This window comes from Portunus trituberculatus, chromosome 41 (assembly GCF_017591435.1).
Source record: "Portunus trituberculatus isolate SZX2019 chromosome 41, ASM1759143v1, whole genome shotgun sequence".
Classification (NCBI taxonomy): domain Eukaryota; kingdom Metazoa; phylum Arthropoda; class Malacostraca; order Decapoda; family Portunidae; genus Portunus; species Portunus trituberculatus.
The window spans coordinates 16833441-16855940 of record NC_059295.1 but is presented as its reverse complement, the minus strand read 5'-3'; the positions used below and the strand labels follow the sequence as shown (position 1 = coordinate 16855940).

Sequence of the window (22500 nt, the reverse complement as noted above, 5' to 3'; positions counted from 1 at the left end):
GCGATGTACGTGTAGGTGTTAGGAATTACAAGATACAGAGTTTCATATATGATGGTGAGGTGAGACTCATGTGTGTGTTCTGCCATAGGTCCGTCTCGCTTCTTGATAGGAGTAAGGGAAAACGTGAACTCAAAACTTTTATATACTTGAGCAAATTACAAGGTTTTTTTTTTATCCAGTGTGCCTGTTGTGTAGTGTACTGGAGCGACTAGTGCGTCATAAAGAGAATTCATAATTGTTGTATATTTAACCCATTCAGTACTATGACATGTTTTCATATTCATTCTACTTACTATTTGGTGATTTTATACAGCTTCAAAAACTTATGTCGGGGATTAAAATAGTGAAGGCTCTAGCCATTAATCTTCTGACCTCCATAGACCCTTCCAAATGTAAATAAAACTCTTTTATCGCACCCAAAACACATGTTAAAAATGCGTCTCAGTACTGAAGAGGTTAAGTTAAAGTAAGGACCGTTGTGTACTTAGGGAATTCAGAACTGTTATGTACAAAAGGTAGCGTCAAACTGTTATATGCTTAAACAAATGATAATTTTGATGAATTCAGAACTACTACATAATAAAACAAACTAAGAATACAGACGGCGTGATGAGGCAATTAATACAAATGTGTGGTTCACAGAATTGCTATTTAGTGAAGGATAAAACTATATGGCGGTCAAGTGCTTCCTGTGTCACAAATATTGTTCACCAATATACATACTTCTTTACATTCTCACTGCTAAACAGATGTTCCCATTCAAAATGTATAATTTCTAGACACTATTCTTTGTGTTAAACTCTCGTGAACAATTGTGTGGTTAATCCTTTCGTTGTGATACGAGACGATTAACAACACAAAAGGTAATACATGAAATTTTTATATAAACATCTCCATGAAAGAAAAATATTAAAAGGGACAGATTTTGTAATATCTTCCCAGTTAAAAGATTAGAGATGGCTGTAGAAGAAGTAGGTATCTCAGAGTGATTAGCGATGAAAGAAAGATGCATCAAATAGTAGTCAATTAACTAAAATACTAAATAAACCTGTTTTCTCATTTATCTCTTCTATATCTACACGCAGACGTTTCTTTACGGTGTTAGGAAGGTTAGCGAGGGACAACTGGAGCAGGAAAAGGGCAAATTGGCAAACATGAGTAAAATTACCAAGCTCAAAACTCCGACATAGTTTGCACACATGACCATCTTACCAGACGCAAAGTAAGGACATGTGCGGGAATTTTCGGACTGGGAACAAAGAAAACTTTCCGCGTATATAATTATGGAACTATTCAAATTTCCACACGCCATAAAGGGAAGTGTGGAAACAAAATACGCTTATAATACTACTATCACCAACAGCAGCAGCGGCGTGGCAGGCAGAGCAAAGTGCCGTGAAAACAAAAGCAGTGACAAGAAAGTACCACCATTTATGGAGGTTTTCGGTACTCTAACTTTCGCACTCAGCAAACCTAAGTTACGGAAAAAAGTAATGTATGATAATAACATCACAGCAACAACACTGAGGCGGACAGAGCAGTGTGGCCGTCAAAAAGAATGGGAAATTTTCAAACTAGGAATAATGATCACTTTTCATGCGTATTTCGTGCAATTGTTCAATATTTTAACTTCACACCCAGCAAACCAAAGTGTGAGAAGAAATTATCTCGAATAATAATAGCAGAAACATCAACATTGTGGCAGCAAAAGATGGCAGTCGATAAAAAAAAGAAAAAAAAAAAAAAAAAAAAGGCAAAGCGCTAACAGGAAACTAGAATATTTGCGACAATTTTCAGGCAAATAATGAAAGAAAGTTCGTGTGTATTATAAGAAGCAGATCAATATTCAAACTCCATACACACTCAAACAAAATAGTCAAAAATATTAACCTGGACAAAAGGATCTACAATAACACAAGTAATAAAGAAAATACGTAATTAAGTAAAATAAGTAAAATAAGTAAATCTATTGCCACATCAACACACATAACTTATAAGGTATACAAAGACAGATATTGACAGACAGTCTGCTAACCAGAAACTTCTCACAGACATGGATGACTTGATAATATTTTGAACGCAGGCGAGTTGTGTTGGGAGAAGCGTGCGAGTATTTCATGTCGCTATTCAGTAATGTAACCTCATACTCAAATCGATGTGCTATAAAGAAATTACGCTTGATAATATCACTACCAAACAAGGGTAATGAGGCGGACCGACCACCAGAGCAGAGAGACGTCAAAACCAAAGCGGCGACAAGAAATAATGGTATGCAAATGAAAAGCGAAACTGGAACACGGAAATCGGCAAAAGTTGTTTTCGTTCCGCTTTCTTTGCTCACAGCCGCGCGCCGCTAATTGCAACAACTTTGGCATGGACGCCGTGAATGGGAAGCCGATGAAGGCACGCAAAACTCGCCCTCGCCAACTTTTCCCAACGACACTCGCGACGCAAACTGGCGCCGATCACTCCCTCTTTACGATGACAGGCGGGCGTCGCGAGGCCACTTTTTACCTCGCTGCTCCACACACTTTATCTGCTGCTCGTCACGTCCATTCGCCTGTGTTTGTTTGTTTGTTTGTTTGTTTATTTGATTGATTTTTTATTTATTTGTCAGTTTCTATCATTCTATTTTCCTATTTTTTGTTGTGGTTTTATTGTTACCGTTGCTGCTGCTGCTGCTGCTACTACTACTACTACTACTACTACTACTACTACTACTACTACTATACCGCTACTACTACTAGTGCTACTACTATTAGCATTACTACTACTACTACTACTACTACTACTACTACTATTATAAAACTATAGCTTTCATTACTATTATTATTATTATCATTATTATTACTACTATTATTATCACTATTATTGTTTTTTCATCACTATCACTATTGTTTCTAATGTGCGTTTTTAAAAACTCTATTGACGTAATTTGTTTCCGACTTCTCTCAAATGGATGCAACAAACTAATTATGCCAGTAAAACTTTCCTTTTCTTGCCAATATAAGTTTGTTTTCATTTTATCAAACGTTCCCTCAGTCGGAAAAAATAATTTCAGTGTATAGCAAGTGGATGGAGAGAAGAGGAGAATGTTTTCTTGTTTTTCTATCTCACTCTCTCACTGATCGCTGAATTTTCTCTCCCACGGTATTCCTATATCCGTCCTATAACACCAACCTCCCCTCGATTCATTCCCCTCACTGTATGTCTCTTCCCTCATTCCTCTCAGCTCCCCTCACCCACACATCTCCAACCCTCGCCTCTCTATATCCTCCTCTCTCAATCCTTCCCCTCTCCCTACCCTTCCCTCCACCATTTGTCTCTGTCTTTGTAGTCTCTCTCTCTCTCTCTCTCTCTCTCTCTCTCTCTCTCTCTCTCTCTCTCTCTCTCTCTCTCTCTCTCTCTCTCACTGTGGTTAAAAGTTTCTGTCGAATTTGCTATTACTATCTAACACGTTTTTTTCTTTTTAATGTTTTCTTGTTCCAGTTATTTTTTCCTCTTTTTTTCCCTCCTTATTTGTTGTTGTTGTTGTTGTTGTTAATTTTGTTGAGGTTCGTTTTCTGCTTCTTCTCTTTCTTCTCCTTCCTGTTCTCTGTCTTCATTATCTGCTCTTCTTCAACCACTATCACCAACACCACCACCACCGCTACCTACTACACTCCTCCTCCTCCTCCTCCTCCTTCGATCTTTCTCCACGTTCCAAACCGTCCCAGATAAACACACAAACACGTCTCATCTAAACAAGTCAAAACTTCAGTAATCATGTTAATTTTCTTTCGCGAGGCAGGTGCTGGGAGGGGAGGGGAGGGGAGGGGGAGGATGCAAGAGGAAGGCGGGGCGTGAGGGAGAGGCGGGGCGTGACGTGAGCGGGGAAGTTTATGAGTTGTTACTTCATTACCTCGACTACGCGTCTGCGAGAAGGTGGGTAGAGTAAACAAGAGTGACACGTTCCTCGGAAATTGTCGCCTTAAAATTGATGGTTTATTACGTTTGTCAGGGAAAGTGGTGGTGGTGGTGGTGGTGGTGGTGGTGGTGGTACCTAGTTTTTTTTTTTTTATTGTTTGCTGAGGTTATGTGTTTGTGTGTGCGGTAGTTTGTTTGTTTGCTTGAGTGTGCCTCTGTCTATCTCTGTCTTTGTCTCTGTTTATTGGTTTATTTATCTGTATCTTTGTCTATCTTTCTGTCTGTCTGCTTGCCTGTTTCTTTTTTCCTGTTTATGTGTGTGTGTGTGTGTTTGCCTGTTTCTTTCTGTCTGTGTATGTGTCTCTTCATTTTCGTTCGTCTGTCTACCTTTCTTTCCGTTCGTTTGCCTGCCTCTCTGCCTGTCTGTCGGTTTGTCTATACCTCTGTTTATCTATCCGCACATATATCTGCTTGTTTATCTGCTTGTAAGTTTCTCTGATCCCTTTCTGCCTGTCTGACTGTCTATCTGCTCACGTGGCATCAAATAATATCGAAGGATTCAATGCAGTCTTAAGGAATGAAGCGTGTGAGGCAAAGGAAGAGTTGAATGCTTCTTGAGGCGAATCAGGTCATGCACGCGAATGTAAGATTTCTGTTTTTCACGTGTGGCTTTCAGAGATGCTGGTGGAGGAGCATGTTTTTCTGCAAAGCGCCAAAGCTTCAAAAGAAAGAAAGAAGAAAGAAAGAAAGAAAGAAAGAAAAAAAAGAAATAAAGAAGTTATGAGGTGATGTGAACATTTACCAATATATTCTTTGAAATTGAATTATCAAAAAAATATATCAGACATGGTAAAATTCATTCTCTCTCTCTCTCTCTCTCTCTCTCTCTCTCTCTCTCTCTCTCTCTGTGAATTGTTTGATAATGGACGGTGTTGTTATATAATGGACGGTCTGTTCGTATGTTATCAAATAGTTTATGTACAAAAGAGGGAAATACGGAAATATGAACGTAACTCAATATATTCTAATACGGAAAAAAAGGGGAGTTAATTCAATAACACTATTGGGAAACATAAACCTGCGAGAATAAAAATATATTCATGAAAAAATACATAAAAAAAATATCGTAAAAAAACAAAAACAACACTAAAAATAGACATAAAAATTTGAGACAACCTTCCTTCTCCCACCAAAGGCAAATAAATGAATATAAAAATAGATAAATAAACAAACATCTAAATAAATGAGTAAATGAGAAACAAGAAAAAAGAAGAGAAAAAACTAAAAACATTTCAAACAAAACACAAAATGGTAATACAAGTGTCGTGTGTGACGCTTTGACAAGTAGTAGGATGAGGAGGAGGAGGAGGAGGAGGAGGGGGAGGAGGAAGAGGAAGAGGAAGAGGAGAGGGGGTGAGTGAAGAAGACTGAAGCGCTTGCTGTCTGCTACTTCCTTCCTGTTGCTGGCTTTTGCACACAGGATTCAACAGGAAGTGACAAGAGAGGTCTTTCATCTTTGCTCCACCTCTCTCTCTCTCTCTCTCTCTCTCTCTCTCTCTCTCTCTCTCTCTCTCTCTCTCTCTCTCTCTCTCTCTATATATATATATATATATATATATATATATATATATATATATATATCTCTTGACATTACAAACTTTTTCGAGCTTGAGATCAAAGAAACAGCACTTTTATATTGATTTCCATTTGTTTCATTTAGTTTCTTTAGAGGAATGTGAAACTTTTTTCCTTTTCAATTGAAGAAAAGGAGTAACGGTGCACTCAGGTACAATAAAGCTTTTCAAATAGATGAGTACTAGATTAGTGGACCACATAAGTAAAAGGAAGTGTGTGTGTGTGTGTGTGTGTGTGTGTGTGTGTGTGTGTGTGTGTGTGTGTGTGTGTGTGTGTGTGTGTGTGTGTGTGTGTGTGTGTGTGTGTGTGTGTGTGCAAGCTATATATATAAATAAAAAGAAATATGATAAACTTTTTTGACGGTTGTACATTAAGAACACGGCTATTAAAACAAATAAACAGATAAATAAATAAATTAATTAATAAATAAATAAACACACATAAAGAAAACACACAGGAAAATATATATTGGTTATGCAGATCTAAGTACATTCCAAAGATATATGCGAATGTAAATCGATTCTACACATACACAAATGCAGATCGATTCTCCATATATTGTCCTTCCTATCTCAGTCCCTACATTGGTCCTGCGATACTGGACGCCTTTCTGGAGCGGTAGTAGTCAAGTGATGGCCATGGAAAACACAATACTATGCACAAATGACAAAATAACTGCTTGCGATGCGTTTTTGTTTATATTTTTCTTCTTCATGTTGTAATCCTTTCTTTCCTCCTTTTTTTTTGTAATGTTTTTCGTATTTTTGTCTTTCTTGTCCCTTTTTTCGTGTTTTTTCTCTTCATTTTTTTTCCGTCCCTACGTTTCTTTATTTCTTTTTCGTCTCTTTATTTTCTCTTTTATTTTATTAATTTCTTGCAGCTCTATACAAGTAATGACCACAAGGAACACAACACTATACACAGATGAAAAAAATAACTGCTTGCGATGCGTTTTTGTTTATGCTTTCTTTCTCTGTTATAATCTCTCTTTCCTCCTTTTTATTAATATTTTTTTCGCAGTTTTGTCTTTCTTTTCCCTTTTTCGTGTTTTCTTTCTCTTCCTGTTTTTTTCCCTCTCCTCCTTTCTTCTTTCCTTTTTCGTCTCTTTATTTATTTATTTTTCTCATTCATTTCTTGCACCTCTATGTTTTTCTCCTTCTCTCCTTTTCGTGTCATAACATGTAAACAGTTCAGGCTAACCGCATTTACGAGGAAATAGTAAACACGTGTAGTAATCATGCCTTTCTTTCTCTTTGTCTTTCTCTCCTTCTTGGTTTTTCGTCTCCTTTCAGTCTTCCTCGGGTCCTCTCGGTCCTTTTCGAGTCATAGTACGTAAACAGATCAAGCTAACCACATCTCAAAGGGGTTAGAAAAAAAAAGCGCAGTGTTATGCTAATGGTATAAAGAAATTGATATAAAGAGTTCTACGTAAATTCTTTCCTTAGCCACAAATACAAATCACTCTATTCACACTGGCGACACAAAGGAAAAACTGAAAAATATTAGTCTTTATGTCACTTGCGGGGAAGAAGATGAATGTAGAGAAACGTGTACTTCTAAAACCAACAAGGAGGAGGAGGAGGAGGAGGAGGAGGAGGAGGAGGAGGAGGAGAAGAAGAAAGAAGAAGAAAAAAACAGTAAAAATAATAATAATAATAGGAAGAAGAAGAAAGGAGGAGGACGAGGAGGAGAAGGAGGATGATGAAAAGGAAAGGAAGCGTAACAATGACGACACAATCATTGCAATAAACACGCACTAAGTAAAAGATGAATGGAACAAAGAATAGTGGAGAGTAAGAATTAGGAGTAGAGAGTGAAGGAGAAGAAACAAAGGCGTAAAAAAAAGGTGAAGAAGAAGTGAAGACAGATAACAGATACTTACATCCCTAACCAACGTGGGAGAGAAATATGAGTAAGAGGAGGAAGAGGCAGAAGAAGAGGAGGAGGAGGAGGAGGTAGACTGGTATAAGGTTCGTATTTTCAAAAACATCTGTGCTTCACCTCAACTATTTCAAAAGGCTTTGTCTAAATTTACACGAGTCTTTAAGGTGTTTTTTTTTTTTACGGTTCTAGAGGCAGAGTGAGAAGATTTCTACATTACTAATTGAAGAAACACTCTTGAAAACCCCGCTAACTATCTCTGTGGCCTTGAAAAATAGTCGTGGTGAGAGAACAAAGCGTTTCTAAACACAGACGTAAGACTAATAAAAGCACAGTAGAAAACATGAACACATCCAGCCTGTCTAGTGTCCGCCAGTAACGAAGAGTAAGAACCACCAGCGACAACAACAGCAGCAGGAGTAACAGAAGTAGTGGTAGCAATAGTAGCAGCAGTCGTGGTGGTAGGGTTGACTCATTCATCGGGGAACAAATAGAGAAGGATCACACCAGAGAATTAAGAGAGATGAACTGAGAACCTCCCTCTTTCTCTCCTTTCTCCCTGTCTCTCTCTTCCCTCTCTCTTTCTCTCTCCATTGCTTTCTGTTTCCCCTTACAGTACTTACTCTGAGTAATAGAAGAGGAACAGAAAGGACCCCAAACAATGAACAAGCAACAGCTGAATATTTGAGGTTTACAATGCTGGAGAGGAAAAGAAAAAAAGGTGGAAAAATAGGAGGATGGAAAGGAAAGAATGGAGAAAACGAGGAGGAGGAGGAGGAGGAGGAGGAGGAGGAGGAGGAGGAGGAAGAAGAAGAGGAGGAGAAGGACGAGGAGGAGGAGGAAGACGAGGAAGGTGGTGATGGTGGTAGTACTGTACAAAAAGAAATGGAAAAGAAGAAAACAAAAAAGAGGGAAAGAAAAAAGAGGAGGAAGAAAAAAAGAAAAAGAAGAGAAAAGGAAGAAATGGAGAAGGAGGAGGATGAAGAGGAAGAGGAAGAGGAGGAGGAGGAGGAGGAGGAGGAGAATGAGAGAGAGGTAAATGAGAATGGAGTGTATATGAGAAAGATTAAAAAACATAGATACGAAGAAAGATGGTTGAGAGAGAGAGAGAGAGAGAGAGAGAGAGAGAGAGAGAGAGAGAGAGAGAGAGAGAGAGAGAGAGAGAGAGAGAGAGAGAGAGAGAGAGAATGGAAAGTAGGAATTCAAACACAGGAGAAAACAATAGATATGAATAAAAGGTGACAATAAAACATATTCGGTATTGCAAATGGAAAATCAATAAATAAAAAAGTAAATTAAAGGAAGGAAAGTCGGATATTGGGGGAGTAAAAAAAAGAAAACGGGAAACAAAATAACAACAACCATATCAAAGAAAAAAAAAATGGGAAAACTAGACAAACGAAACATAACAAAACAGAAAACGAATGAAAAAAATAAATAAAATGTGTACAAAATAAAAGCAAAATGGAAGAAATAGGTCAAAAAAAAAAAATTGGACGATAAAAAAGACGAACAGAAAAAAAAATACATAGAAGAAATAGAAAAAAAATTAAGTTTCCAGAGAATGTGTGTAACTTTTGTGAGCGACTAATGGATAAAAATGGTGATAGTTTGATTCCATTTGGTGCAATTAAAGAAAGCAATTAGCGTGGTAGAACTGAAGCAAAGAAAGATGAATTTACGTGAGGAAGAAAAATTACGAAGAAAAAAAAAAAGGAAAGGAAAAAGAAAAGAAAAAGAAAGCAATAGTAATAACGATTATAATGATAGTAATAATAATAATAATAATAATAATAATAATAATAATAATAATAATAATAATAATAATAATAATAATACTAACAATGCTAATAATAATAATAATAATAATAATAATAATAATAATAATAATAATAACCAACAATAATGATAGATAATGATGATGAACAATGATGATGATGATGATGATGATGATGATGATGATGATGATGATGATGATGATGATGATGATGATAATAATAATAATAATAATAATAATAATAATAATAATAATAATAATAATAATAATAATATAATATCACCAACAATAATGGTATAAATAATGATAATAACAAATTAATAATAATGATAATAATAATAATAATAATAATAATAATAATAATAGTAGTAGTAGTAGTAATAATAATAATAATAATAATAATAATAATAATAATAATAATAATAATAATAATAATAATAATAATAATAATAATAATAATAATAATAATAATAATAATAATAATAATAATAATAATAATAAATAATAATAATAAAATAATAAGAAGAAGAAGAAGAAGAAGAAGAAGAAGAAGAAAAGAAAAAAAAACGAAAGGAAGATAAAACAATAGAGGAAGTACAAGAAAACGAAGAAAAAGAAGATAAAGAAGAAAAAAGAAGGGATTAATAATAAATATAATAATAATAATAAAATAATAATAATAATAACAATAATAATAACAACAATAATAATAATAATAATAAAAAAAATAATAACAATAATAATAATAAGATGATAATGATGATGATGATGATGATGCAGAAGAAAAAGAAGGACGAGGAAAAAAACAACAATAAAACAACAATAATAAACACAACAAAAAGCAGCAACAAGTACTACTACTACTACTACTACTGCTCCTCCTCCTTCTCCACTTCCTTTCACCGGCCTGTTAGCTCAGTTGGTTAGAGCGCCGTGCTAATAACGCGGATGTCGAGGGTTCGATCCCCTTACGGGCCAAACGGTGACAACTTTTTACAGAGAATGAGGGAGATTCCCCACGAAATGAGATTGAAGATACTAAACATGCATTCCTTAGAGAGAGGCAGGTGAAGAGGGGACCTGAAGGAAGTATTTAAGTGGTATAGGGAAGGGACATTAGCAAAGTTCAGGATCAGTGGCCAGAATAGGACAAGAAGTTCAAGCTTGGGGATTGTAAGAAAGAAATGGGAATGGAACGGAGTCGATGATCATATTGTTATGTTAGGTTAATAGGGAGCTCTTATAGAAGATTAGACAAATGTATGGATGAGGATGACAGGTGGAATTACGTAGCCTTGTCCATACAGGAAGTGCCACGTGTAGGCATGAGAATCTCTTGTAGCTTCCCTCATTTGCTTGTGTTCTTATGTACTATTACTACTTTTACTGCTACTACTACTACTACTACTACTACTACTACTACTACTACTACTACTACTATTACTACTACTCCTACTACTACAACTCCTACTATTACTACTACTACTACTACTACTACTACTCATACAGTAACAACAAGAACAACAACAACAACAACAACAGTTCACCCAAGAAAGCACACAAATAAATCACCATATACCACAGAAAAACAGAAAAAAAACGAAAAAAAAGGATAAAATAGAAGAAAAAAAAGATTTAAAGATATTTCCCCAAGTTAGACGTCACTATAAAACCTTCAGGAAAACGACCATTGTATTATTCATTCAGTTTTCTTCTTTTTTTATACGTGTGTGTACATTCTGAACCACCTTCATCTTCTGTTGGACCACGGGATTAATAGCTATTTGATTACGTGAAGGTTTAGTTAAGTATATGTGTGTGTGTGTGTATGTGTGTGTGTGTGTGTGTGTGTGTGTGTGTGTGTGTGTGTGTGTGTGTGATTGCTTTATTACATTACGGTAAAAAAAAATGGAGCTTCCTTTGTGCTTCTAAGATGGTAGTGGAGGATAATTTAATGAGGATAATATAAACAGGTGGAAATTAATGAGGTAAAGATAAGGAGATGAAGATGATAATAAAATGTGATGGGTTTATCACGTTAGGAAAAAATTATATCTTCCTTATATTAAATTTCACTCGTCTATATGTTTTCATTTATATTTTATCTATGTATTCATCTAGAACAATTACCTTCCTGCTCCATTTTTATTCTGTCTATCTATTTATTTACTTATTCACTCATTATATTTTATTCATTTATTTTTTGTGTGTGTGTTTGTGTGTCTTTTACTTGCAAGAATCAGTATTTACACGAGCCAATCACATCAGGAAGATAATTGCTCTACAGGTGAATTGCTATTGTGACTCCAGTTCCCGTCCACTTTTATGTACAATCCTCTCCATAAACTTCAAACGCAAACTTGATTCACTCTACGTAATTGAATTCATGAAGCACATTGATTTATTCTGAGGAAAAGAAATCGCTTTGTTTTCTAGTTCTGAGTCACGGTAGAGAGCAACGCAGAGAGGAATGGACAAAAAGTTGATGAGGTATTTGATGAGTTAAGAGGAGAGGAAGAAAGTGAATGGGAAGAGGGAGTTAGGGAAAGAGATAGGATGGAAAAATAGTTAATGAAGGAAAGGAAAGGAAAAGGGAAGGAATAAGGGAAAATGGAAGGAAAGAAGGAAGGAAGGAAGGAAGGAAGGAAGGAAGGAATAAGAAGGGAAAGGAGAGAAGTCGGAAGAAGGAAACAACGAAAAGAAAAGACGATAAAAAAGAAGACGGAAAGGAATGAAAGAAAGTAAAAGAAAAGAAAAAGAAAGAGAATAAACAAATAAATAAATGAGTGAATGAATGTATAAAGAGAGGAAAGATTAATTAATGGAGGATATGAAGAAGAGAAGAGCTACAAGAAAGGAAAGAGGGAAGTCATGGAGACAAAGAGAATAATGAAGCGGGACTAATGTGCTTCCAGAAAAGGGCTACATTATTTGACACAGTAACTACATGGAATTTGGAATCGAAACTTTTCTTTACATATTAGCGATGATATTTGATTTGCGTAGCTGGTTTCTGATTAAAAATAAATAAATAAATGAAAAAAGAAAACGAGAAAAATGCCCTATGACTAAAAAGAATAAAATAAAGAGAAAAAGTGTATTTATTTCCTATAAGAGAATTGTTATGAAAAAAATATATATCCAGCTCTGATTCGTTAATAAAAAGTATAATAAAACTGTCTCACTATAAAAATGTAATAAAATAATGGACGTTGTTTTGAAAAATGAAGTTTTGGCATTTTTTTTTTAAGAACTTGTATTCGGTTAAAAAAAATGAACAAATTGCATCTCTATTGTTACAACTCGCAACTTTTCTGGCGTCGTTTTTTTTCTTTTTCTTTATTTTTTCCTCCCAAACATCGCTCGCACTGAACCCACAATTTTCTCCGCCTCACATTCCTGCCACCAAACATTTACTTTCTTTCTGTTCTCCCCACAAAACCTCTAATTTCTTCTCCCCTCACTTTAACACCTCAACCATTGCTTTAATACTTCTTCCTCGCTCCCATTAACATCTTTCTTTGCTTCCCTCGCCTCCATCTTTCCAAATCTTTACTTTATTTTTTTGTATTATCATAAACTTCATTTTTTTTCTATTTTAACTTTTGCACTTTCAATAAACTTAATCCATCAGTCTTTTTTTTTATCAGTCTTTCTCTTACTCCCACACAAAGGCATTAATTCTCTTTTCTTTTTGTTCAACTTCTGAAAATCTTAACATTATCTTGATCTTCACGCAAAACCAGACTTTTCTTGATTTAATATTTTTACCCAAGTACTTTCCATGGTTTTTTTTTTTATTTTATTGCCTCCAACCTTCAAAACAATTCTTTTTCTTGTCTTCATCTCCTCATCAAAATACAAAGACAACAACTCTTATCCTGTCACGCACATTAAGATTTGACCAATATATGCCTTCAATAACCAAAGTTAATCTCTGTCTTACTTTTAGCACCAAAAACCTTCATGTTTCTCACTCATTTATTAAAATCAAGCATCGACTTACTTGTTGTTCTATACGTACATTCAAATTCTCGAACTCCTGCCTTCTTCACATCACCAGAAACACTACAGCACTACCTTTTCATGAGTTCTTTTCTAGTCTTCAAATAAAAAAAAAGCATATCACTTCTTTCGACACAAACTCATGAAAATAAACACAAATAGAGAAAAAAAAAAAACAGTATCCTGTCCATTTATCAAAGGTGGTTTCTGTCACTCATCAAGATCATTCATGGAAACTGCGCTCTCTTCACCTTCGGCTCCTCAAACTAGTGACTTAATCAGAAACACACCTGTACCTTACTCACTTCCAGCCACTGATCACTACACTCACACGTCTCCCAGCACCACCACACGCTCACCTCCTTGATCCCATCCAAGGCTCTCCCACAGATAGGTAGAGAGATAGACAGATGGGTAGATACTAGATAGTAATTAAACAGAAAGATAGGCAGGTAGGTCGGTATAGATAGACAGATAGATAGATATCTGTAGATAGGTAATTAAACAGAAAGATAGGTAGGTAGGTCGGTATAGATAGATAGATAGATAGATAAACGGATAGATAAACAGATAGATAGATAGATAGGTAGATAGATAGAGAGATACTCATAGACAGACAGATAGATAGATGGATTGATAGATATATAGATAAAAGATAAACAGAAATAGAAATAAATAGATAAGATAGATAGATAGATAGATAGATAGATAGATAGATAGATAGATAGACAGATACTTAGATTTAATGTTCTATTGTATCCTGAACGAAAGGAGTGTTTAATTCCTTCAGTACAGAGACCCATCTTTACCTTGATTTTTTATTATAATTAGACGATTTTAATTGCATTAGGAAAGGGTCTATGAAGGTCAGAAGATTAATGTCCAGAGTCTTCACTATTCTAATCCCAGCATACGTTTCTGAAGGAAGCTGTGTGAAGTAGCCAAATAGTAGCCACAATATACATGAAAACGTGTCCTGGTACTGAAGAGATTAGGTGAGTGAGTCAGTGAGTGAGTGAGTGAGTGAGTGAGTGAATGAAGGAAGAAAGGAGGAGAGAAGTGACTGAATGAGTAAAGAAGTACATGAAGGACGAAAGGAAAAAAAAAATAAGAAATAGAAAGAAGGGAAAAAGGAGGGAAGAAAGAAAGGAAGTTAAATAAGAGAGATCGAACGGATGAATTTATGAAGAAGAAAGAAATGAAAGACAAGAAGGCAGAACGCAAAGAAGGAAGGAAGTAAAGAGGAACAAAAGAAAAGAAAAAGGCAAACAGTGAGAAGAAAAGGAAAAAAAAGCCAAAGGAAGAAAGAAGACTAGAAAAGGATGAGAGGGCAGATGCAAGAAGGAAGGAATTAATTGAATAAGTAAACAAATGAATGAATGGATACATGAAAGAAGGGACGGAAAACCAAATTAATAAATAAGAAGAAGAACGAATGAATAAATGAAGGAAGGAGGGAAAGAAGTAAATGTTGTAAGCAGGTAGGATGAAAGGGAAGTAAGTAGGGAGGGAGGGAGGGAGGGAGGGATGGAGGCATGGAGGGACGGAGGGAGGGAAGGAGGAAGGAGGGGAGATGTAGGCAAAGTGATCTTAAAGGCAAGCGTCTCATTCGTCCTGGGCTTAAAATGACAAGAATATAATAGCCTTGTATTTACAGCATGGGATTACACCAGGCCTTGTTTGCGATTATGTATACCAGAGAGAGAGAGAGAGAGAGAGAGAGAGAGAGAGAGAGAGAGAGAGAGAGAGAGAGAGAGAGAGAGAGAGAGAGAGAGAGAGAGAGAGAGTTGTCATCATCTCATTAGCGATAACATACTATTACGCTCTCCAGTCATTCCACGCTCCGGGAAAACACTTACTGAGGAAGAGGATGATGAGGGAAAATGTGAAGAGCGATAAGGCTTTTTTTTTTTTCTCCTTTTTTTATAGTCTTTCTCTCTGTTGCTTAGGGCTCTGCTTTCTTTACTGGTGCAGCCGCTTTCCAGTTATTTATGTTCAAGCAAAACTAATTCTTTTTCTCATTTTATATATATATTTTTTCTCTTTTCTTTCGTTCACTCTTGTTAACGAGAATTGTTTTTGTTTGTTTATGTAGTTATCATTATTATTATTTTCTTGACGTCATTATACCTGTAAGTAATTATAAATGAATATAGCTCAATGAAACAATGATAATTTAAATAATGGCAATAATAACGATGATAGCAATAATGATGATTACAATAGTAGTAAGAATAATAATAATAATAATAATAATAATAATAATAATAATAATAGTAATAATAACAATGATAATAATAATAATAATAATAATAATAATAATAATAATAATAATAATAATAATAATAATAATAATAATAATAATAATAATAATAATAATAATAATCTTGATAAAAAGAATAAGAATAACAACAACAATAACAAAGACAATAACAATAATAATAACCAAAATAATAATAATAATAATAATAATAATAATAATAATAATAATAATAATAATAATAGCAATAATAATAACAATAATAATAAAAATGATAATAATAATAACAACAATAATACATTCCTTGTACTGTGGACGTATTATTAGGAACAAAATGTTTTCCTACCTTTGAAGAAAGTTTACAAATAATTATAAATTTTTCCTTATCTCCCTCGTCTTTGTCAGAAAGAGACAAATTAATAACTGTTAACACACACCTTTTCCTTTTTCCCCAATATGACGTGCGATGGTACTGGAATATGTGTACTAATGGTCTGTCTGTCTGTCTGTCTGTCTCTCTCTCTCTCTCTCTCTCTCTCTCTCTCTCTCTCTCTCTCGTGTAAATACCTATCACTATAAAACCACCAACAAAGCGCTGTCAAAGTCCGCAAAGCTTCAGAAGAAAAATGTCACGAAAAGAGATTTCTTCCTCCAACAACAATTTGCTCTTCTACTCGAATCGTATTGTTTGCCTGCCATTTTTTTTTTCTCTTCCATTCTTTAACCAATGATTTTTTTTCTTCAGGAGACGATTTAGCAAAGTTTCCCTCATCAATCAGTGTCTGTTCTCTTTCGACCATTTTTTTTTTTTTTTTGTTTCCGTTTATTTTTTTATCTTCTTTAAAACTCCTGCTGGTTGGTTAGTTAGTTAGCATAGTTTCCTGTTATCTCACCTTTTACATTTTTTACTGTTTTCTCTTATTTCTTTTTTTCGAGGAATGTTTCAAAATGGTCCGTGGATAAAATATTTCACTGGGTTATATTCTATTCTCTTTCATGAATATCTTTTATCCTTTGTTGTTTTCGTTTTCATTTGTGGTTTCATCATCACCTGTGTAGTTCATCAAGGTAATCCATCTTTCTCTCCCTGTGAATACCTTGCGCCATGCAGAGCTGTGGTGGTCTGCCTGCCTGCCTGCCTGCTTTCTTGCTTGCTTGCCCGCTTACCGGCCTATCTGCTTGTCTGTCTGTCTATCTGTTTGCATGCATACTTGCCTTTCTGTCTGTTTGCCTGCCTGCCTGACTGTCTGTTTATCTGTCTGTCTGCCTGCCTGCCTGTCTGCCTGCCTGCCTGCCTGCCTGCCTGCTTGCTTGCTTACCCGTTACCTACCTGCCTGCTTGCCTGTTTACCTGCCTGCCTACCTTCCTGTCTGTTTGTCTGCTTGTCTGCCTGTCTATTTGTCTACATGCCTGTCTTACTAATTGACTGATTAAAAGTTTGTCTAGTTCATGGGAAAAAAAGGAAGGATTTTTTTGACTGACTGACTGAGTGAGCGACTTACTGACTGACTGACCAACTAACTGAAGTGATTGATTAAAGGTAAATGAAAAAGAAGAGAGAAACAGAGACAGCAAATCAATCCCAGTCCAAGGAAGAGAAGATTTATAATACTCTACCTTCTACACAAAAAAGAAAAAAAAAATAGGAAGTTGGACTGCAATTTTCTATTTTTTTTCCTTTTCTACACGCCTTTCATTTAACTTCTGACTTACGCAAAAAAAAAAAAAAAAGACATCCATTGCAAGAAAGAAACAAAACTTGCCTATTTTTCTTTTAATTCTTACATTGACCACTCTCTGGAACACGAAATTTTTTTTTTTCATATGACTGTTCCATTAAATTTCTCAACGTTTAAAGGAAAAATAATCACGATCATTGAAAAAGAAAAGAAAAACCGCCAATTTTTCTCTTAATTCTTACTCTGACCACTCTCTAGAACAGGATTTTTCTTTCGTGTAGCTATTCCATTAAATTCCTCAACGTTTACTTCATGTTCCAAGGGAAGAGAGATTCACTTTCATACTTTCCACTTCTAACTCTTTGAAGGAACATTTTATTCAATACTAATCCATTTCATTTAACTTTTCAACGTTTATTTCACGTTTCCAAGAGAGAGAGAGAGAGAGAGAGAGAGAGAGAGAGAGAGAGAGAGAGAGAGAGAGAGATTCAGTTTTGTAAGAATAAGATAAAAATTCGAGATAATATAGGGTTTCGAAAAACTGTTGCGTAGCGGTGCACAATCAAGAACTCTGGGGACAAGGAGGAGGAGGAGGAGGAGGAGGAGGAGGAGGAGGAGGAGGAGGAGGAGGAGGAGGAGGAGGAGGAGGAGGAGGAGGAGGAGGAGGAGGAGGAGTGGGAAGTGGAGGAATAAGACGATTACACTCCACAAGTTTGAGAATGTTTTTGTAAAGAGGAAAGAAGAGTTGTGTTTTAGTCTGTTTGGAAACTTCCTTCATCTTCATTTTCTTTATTTGTGACATAATGACAAACGCTGACTGTGGTTTGGATGATTGGCGAGGAACACTGAGTGGGGAAATTGGCTGCGTCAGGAGGAGGAGGAGGAGGAGGAGGAGGAGGAGGAGGAGGAGGAGGAGGAGGAGGAGGAGGAGGAGGAGGAGGAGGAGGAGGAGGGGGAAAAGAATTGTGTTTGGAGACTAAGGATTGAGAAACAAAAACAATGAGATAAGAGAGAGAGTTGGAAGAGTGGAATGGGATTAAGTAGCAGGAAAAGAAGGAGGAGGATGCAAATGGAAAAAAAAAAAGAAGCAAAACAGGAATTAAGAAGAAACAAACATGAAACTCACGAGGGAGAAAAGAACGTGGAAGAAAGGAAGAGGAGAAAGGAATAAGAAAAGAAAAAAACACGGAAGAGAAAAGTATAAATAAAACCAATGCAACAAAACCAAGAAGGAAGAGAAGAAAAGGGTAGAAGTAAAAAAAAAAAAAATGGAAGAGACAGCATAAATAAACTCAAAACACAAAAAAACCCACCTAAAAAGGAAACAAAATCTCTTTAACCACGATAAAAAAAATCACACAACACGGTAATAAATCTTAAGTCCACGAGGAAAGAAGACACACGCCTCGCCGCACCTCCACCTCCTGCTCCTCCTCGACCTCTTATCTTCCTGAGTGTTGGATTTACTGAGGCAGGAGACGCGCGGTGGATTGCGGCGTTCAAGACACAACAGATACCCTTCAAAGATTTCCCCAGCCACCAGATTACCGCTAAGGCTGTAGGGGGAGGATTTCACAACACACAACACACACATCGCGATGGGAAGGGCGCTGTATTTGCCACTGTCACCTGGAGAAGATAAGAGGCAAGGTCTGATCCTGTTTCCCAGCCACTCTCCTTTCAAGTTGTATCTGTGACGTCACCGTGAGTTATATAAAATCAAAATATACGAGAAGTGTGTAAATGTATCTAGTTTAGCCTTTTTCCTTTACTTTTGTTGGGGTATATTTTTTTTTACATTTGTCACTCTGACACATTTCTACTTGTTCTTCAGCCATCTCCATACATTATACAGACCCAAAATTGCAAAATCTATTCTTTTATACATTCTTCTTTTTTTCTACAAACTTATAAAATATTTCAGATATATTTGTTGGTGCTGTGAATCATAGGTTATAGCTGTAAAAGTGCTAAGACTAAACACGCGGAAGGTAAGAGCACCGCAGGAAAGATTATTGTATATTTGCTACATAAGTGTGAATTACTCCCCGCAGGAAATACATAGTAAGGAAAATTTGTATAAAAGTAATCTCCAACTCACGCCCATCAGCTGCACGTAAGAGTTGAAGGTGATACTGGAAAGGTGTTGGTGTTTCCCGACTCACTGACTAACTGCCTGAATGAATGACTGAACTGAAGCAAGGCAGTGATGGAGCCATTTCCACAACGGTGAGCAGGACGTAACTGTTTAAATGAATGTGTTTGTTGAAGTACATGTTCTCTTTGTACTTTCCTTTTTGGTGCTTGTGTTAATTGCTATAGATACTTTTATTCCAGAACCATATGGCGTGAATTCTACAATGGTAAGCAAGGTAGAAAATTAATGAATATGCTAGTAGAAGTACATGTTTTTTCTTCTTATTCTTTCTTTCTGGTGCTTGTATTAGTTGCAATTAACACTTTTATTTCAGATCATATGACGTGAATTCTACAATGGTAAAAAGAGGTTGAAAGTTAATGAATACTCGTATGTTAGTAGAACATTTTTTTTTCTTTTTCTTTCATTTTGATCATTGTGTTCCTTGTCTTTAGTACCTACTTTTATTTTAGAATCATATGGAATGAATTTTACAATGATAGAAAAGGTTGAAAGTTAATGAATATGTTAGCAGAAGAATATGACTTTATTTTTTCTTTCATTCTGGTGTTTGTGTCAATATCTATCAGTATTTTTATTTAAACTCTTCAGTACGATGACGCGTTTCCATATTCATTGTGCTTACTATTTGGAGATTTTATACAGCTTCAGAAACTTATGAGGGGATTAAAATAGTGAACACTCTGACCACTAATCTTCTGACTTCCACAGGCCCTTCCTAATGTCAATAAAATGCCAAATAAGGCAAAAAATGCATCCCAGTACTGAAGGTGTTAAGGATCACCCAGCGTCTATTACACAGCGTATGCGAGACAAAAAAAATGAAAAGTATGTTTGCCCAATGATTCCAACTCACGGGGAAAGGAGAGGCTTGCGTAGACATAAATCTCAAGGCAAAAAATACATCCCAGTACTGAAGGGGATCTAACACATCGTACACTGGCATATATATATATATATATATATATATATATATATATATATATATATATATATATATATATATATATATATATATATATATATATATATATATATATATATATATATATATATATATATATATATATATATATATGTATGTATATGTTTACCCAATGCTTTCAACTCATGGGTGAAAGAGAGTGTTGCTTTGACATCAGCAAGGCAAAGAGAACAATGACACTGGTATTGACGCCGCAGACACAATTAACGCCTAGACAAACCTACTCGCTCGACGACTTGTGAGTGTGTGTGTGTGTGTGTGTGTGTGTGTGTGTGTGTGTGTGTGTGTGTGTGTGTGTGTGTGTGTGTGTGTGTGTGTGTGTGTGTGTGTGTGTGTGTGCATGTGCGTGCGTCGCCTCGTTAACATTTCAGTCAAGAGCGTGAGTTTAAACTTCCGCATCGTTGCCTCGCCACCGAATCTCCAGCCAAAAAATAAATGAAGTGTCCCGGAAAAATGTCAAACTTAGGAGGATGAAAAATAAAAGAAGCTAAAATCCTTGGACGGGAAGATCCATTAATATTCTGGGAACGAGAGAGAGAGAGAGAGAGAGAGAGAGAGAGAGAGAGAGAGAGAGAGAGAGAGAGAGAGAGAGAGAGAGAGAGAGAGAGAGAGAGAGACAGAGGCCCTGAGAATATGTTCATGCAGACAAACCAGTGAAGCGGACAGAACGAAAAGCAGGACAAGGAGGAGGAGGAGGAGGAGGAGGAGGAGGAGGAGGAGGAGGAGGAGGAGGAGGAGGAGGAGGACGAGGCGGACGAGGACGCGGAGGAGGAGTAGGAGGAGGAAGAGTTGTAGCAGTTGCCCTTGTCGATACCCTTCCTACATAAAAAAGAAACACAGAGGAACACAAGGATAAACAAAGGAAAAACAAACACTGGTAGCTCAATTGGCCAGCCGGAGATTAGTCTGTCAAAGATACAATAAGAGGCAAGGCAAAGACGAAGGTTGCTCACCACTCACCGGTTCTTCCTTCAAGTGCTGGCTGAGAAAATAAGAGACAGCATGTAATGGAGAAAACTGCATGGAAACTCTTTTTACTGAAATATATAATAGCTATCATGATTTATTTTTACGTTAAAGTGGTTTTAGCCAATGACAACATGAAGAGAAATACAAATAGAAAAAATGCCCCTCTGAAGATGCCAGTCTTAAAACAACTTGCTCAAAATATTCACAAATTACTGGAAATATCTTGAACCACCACAATTAGTGGATTTTAAGTCATAGGCATTAGGAAATAAAAGGAACCATGTAGCGTTTATCAGTAACAATAACAAAAACATCAAATATTGAGCTACTTTTATCCTGCGACAAACAAACAAACATAACCTCAAAAAGCCACATTTCTTACTGCGTCAGTGGTTTATGACCTTTTTCTGTCCATTACTTTCCTTCCTGAATTCTCAACAATCGTGTGGACCCTATTCATTTTTCTCCCAAATCCCAAACAACCAAAAAATTAGAATATATATATATATATATATATATATATATATATATATATATATATATATATATATATATATATATATATATATATATATATATATATATATATATATATATATATATATATATATATATATATATATATATATATATATATATATATATATATATATATATACAGCCCACCATGGTCCTCTTAAATTCTTGCTATGACCCCAGGTTAAGTAAGAACCACAGTACTAGATAAATCTGAAAGAATTCTAATTGCAACACACTACGACAGCGACCCGTGCCTCAGCACAAAATAGGAGTCCTAGAAACTTAGCCAATCTGTCTGTAAAATTTGCAACTCTCCTGCTAACGACGCCATTAGAAGGAGAGAAGTTCAGGACGTTAATGTCTCCATTGAAGAAGTGTTTGGCTTCATTTGACGTGACTCCTTTTTTGTCAATTATATTGAAGCTGATCTGTCTTGCATTTTATTTGTCATATGTTATCATCTGTACTAATGATATTAGAGAAAAATGAAGAGGAGGAGGAGGAGGAGGTGGAAGAGGAGGAGGAGGAGGAGCAGGAAGAGGAGAAGGAGAGAGAGAAAGGTGGAAAGAAAAAGATTAAAAATGGTGGAGAAAGGAGCAGTGAAAGTCAAAAAAGTCGAAAAGGAGCGAAATTCTACAAAAGAAGGAAAACAAGAAGGGGACGAGAGAGGAAAAGGAACAAGAGGAGGAGGAGGAGGAGGAGGAGGAGGAGGAGGAGGAGGAGGAG

The 22500-nt window shown here is 35.9% G+C and overlaps 1 protein-coding gene and 1 non-coding gene across 5 annotated transcripts in view; one reads left to right on the top strand and one right to left on the bottom strand.

The window, feature by feature from the left end:
- Window positions 1–22500, bottom strand: part of LOC123516880 (G-protein coupled receptor dmsr-1-like) — a 239287-nt gene that overhangs the window by 74794 nt on the left and 141993 nt on the right. For 2 of the 4 annotated variants that reach the window (XM_045276600.1, XM_045276599.1), the window contains one exon: window positions 21247–21268. The exons of the other annotated variants lie outside the window; for them this stretch is intronic. The gene's annotated coding sequence lies outside the window, so the exon portion shown is untranslated. The remainder of the gene's footprint in view (window positions 1–21246; window positions 21269–22500) is intronic. 4 annotated transcript variants of the gene reach the window in all.
- Trnai-aau lies at window positions 10104–10177 on the top strand. Its single transcript has one exon. It is a non-coding gene; the product is annotated as a tRNA-Ile (tRNA).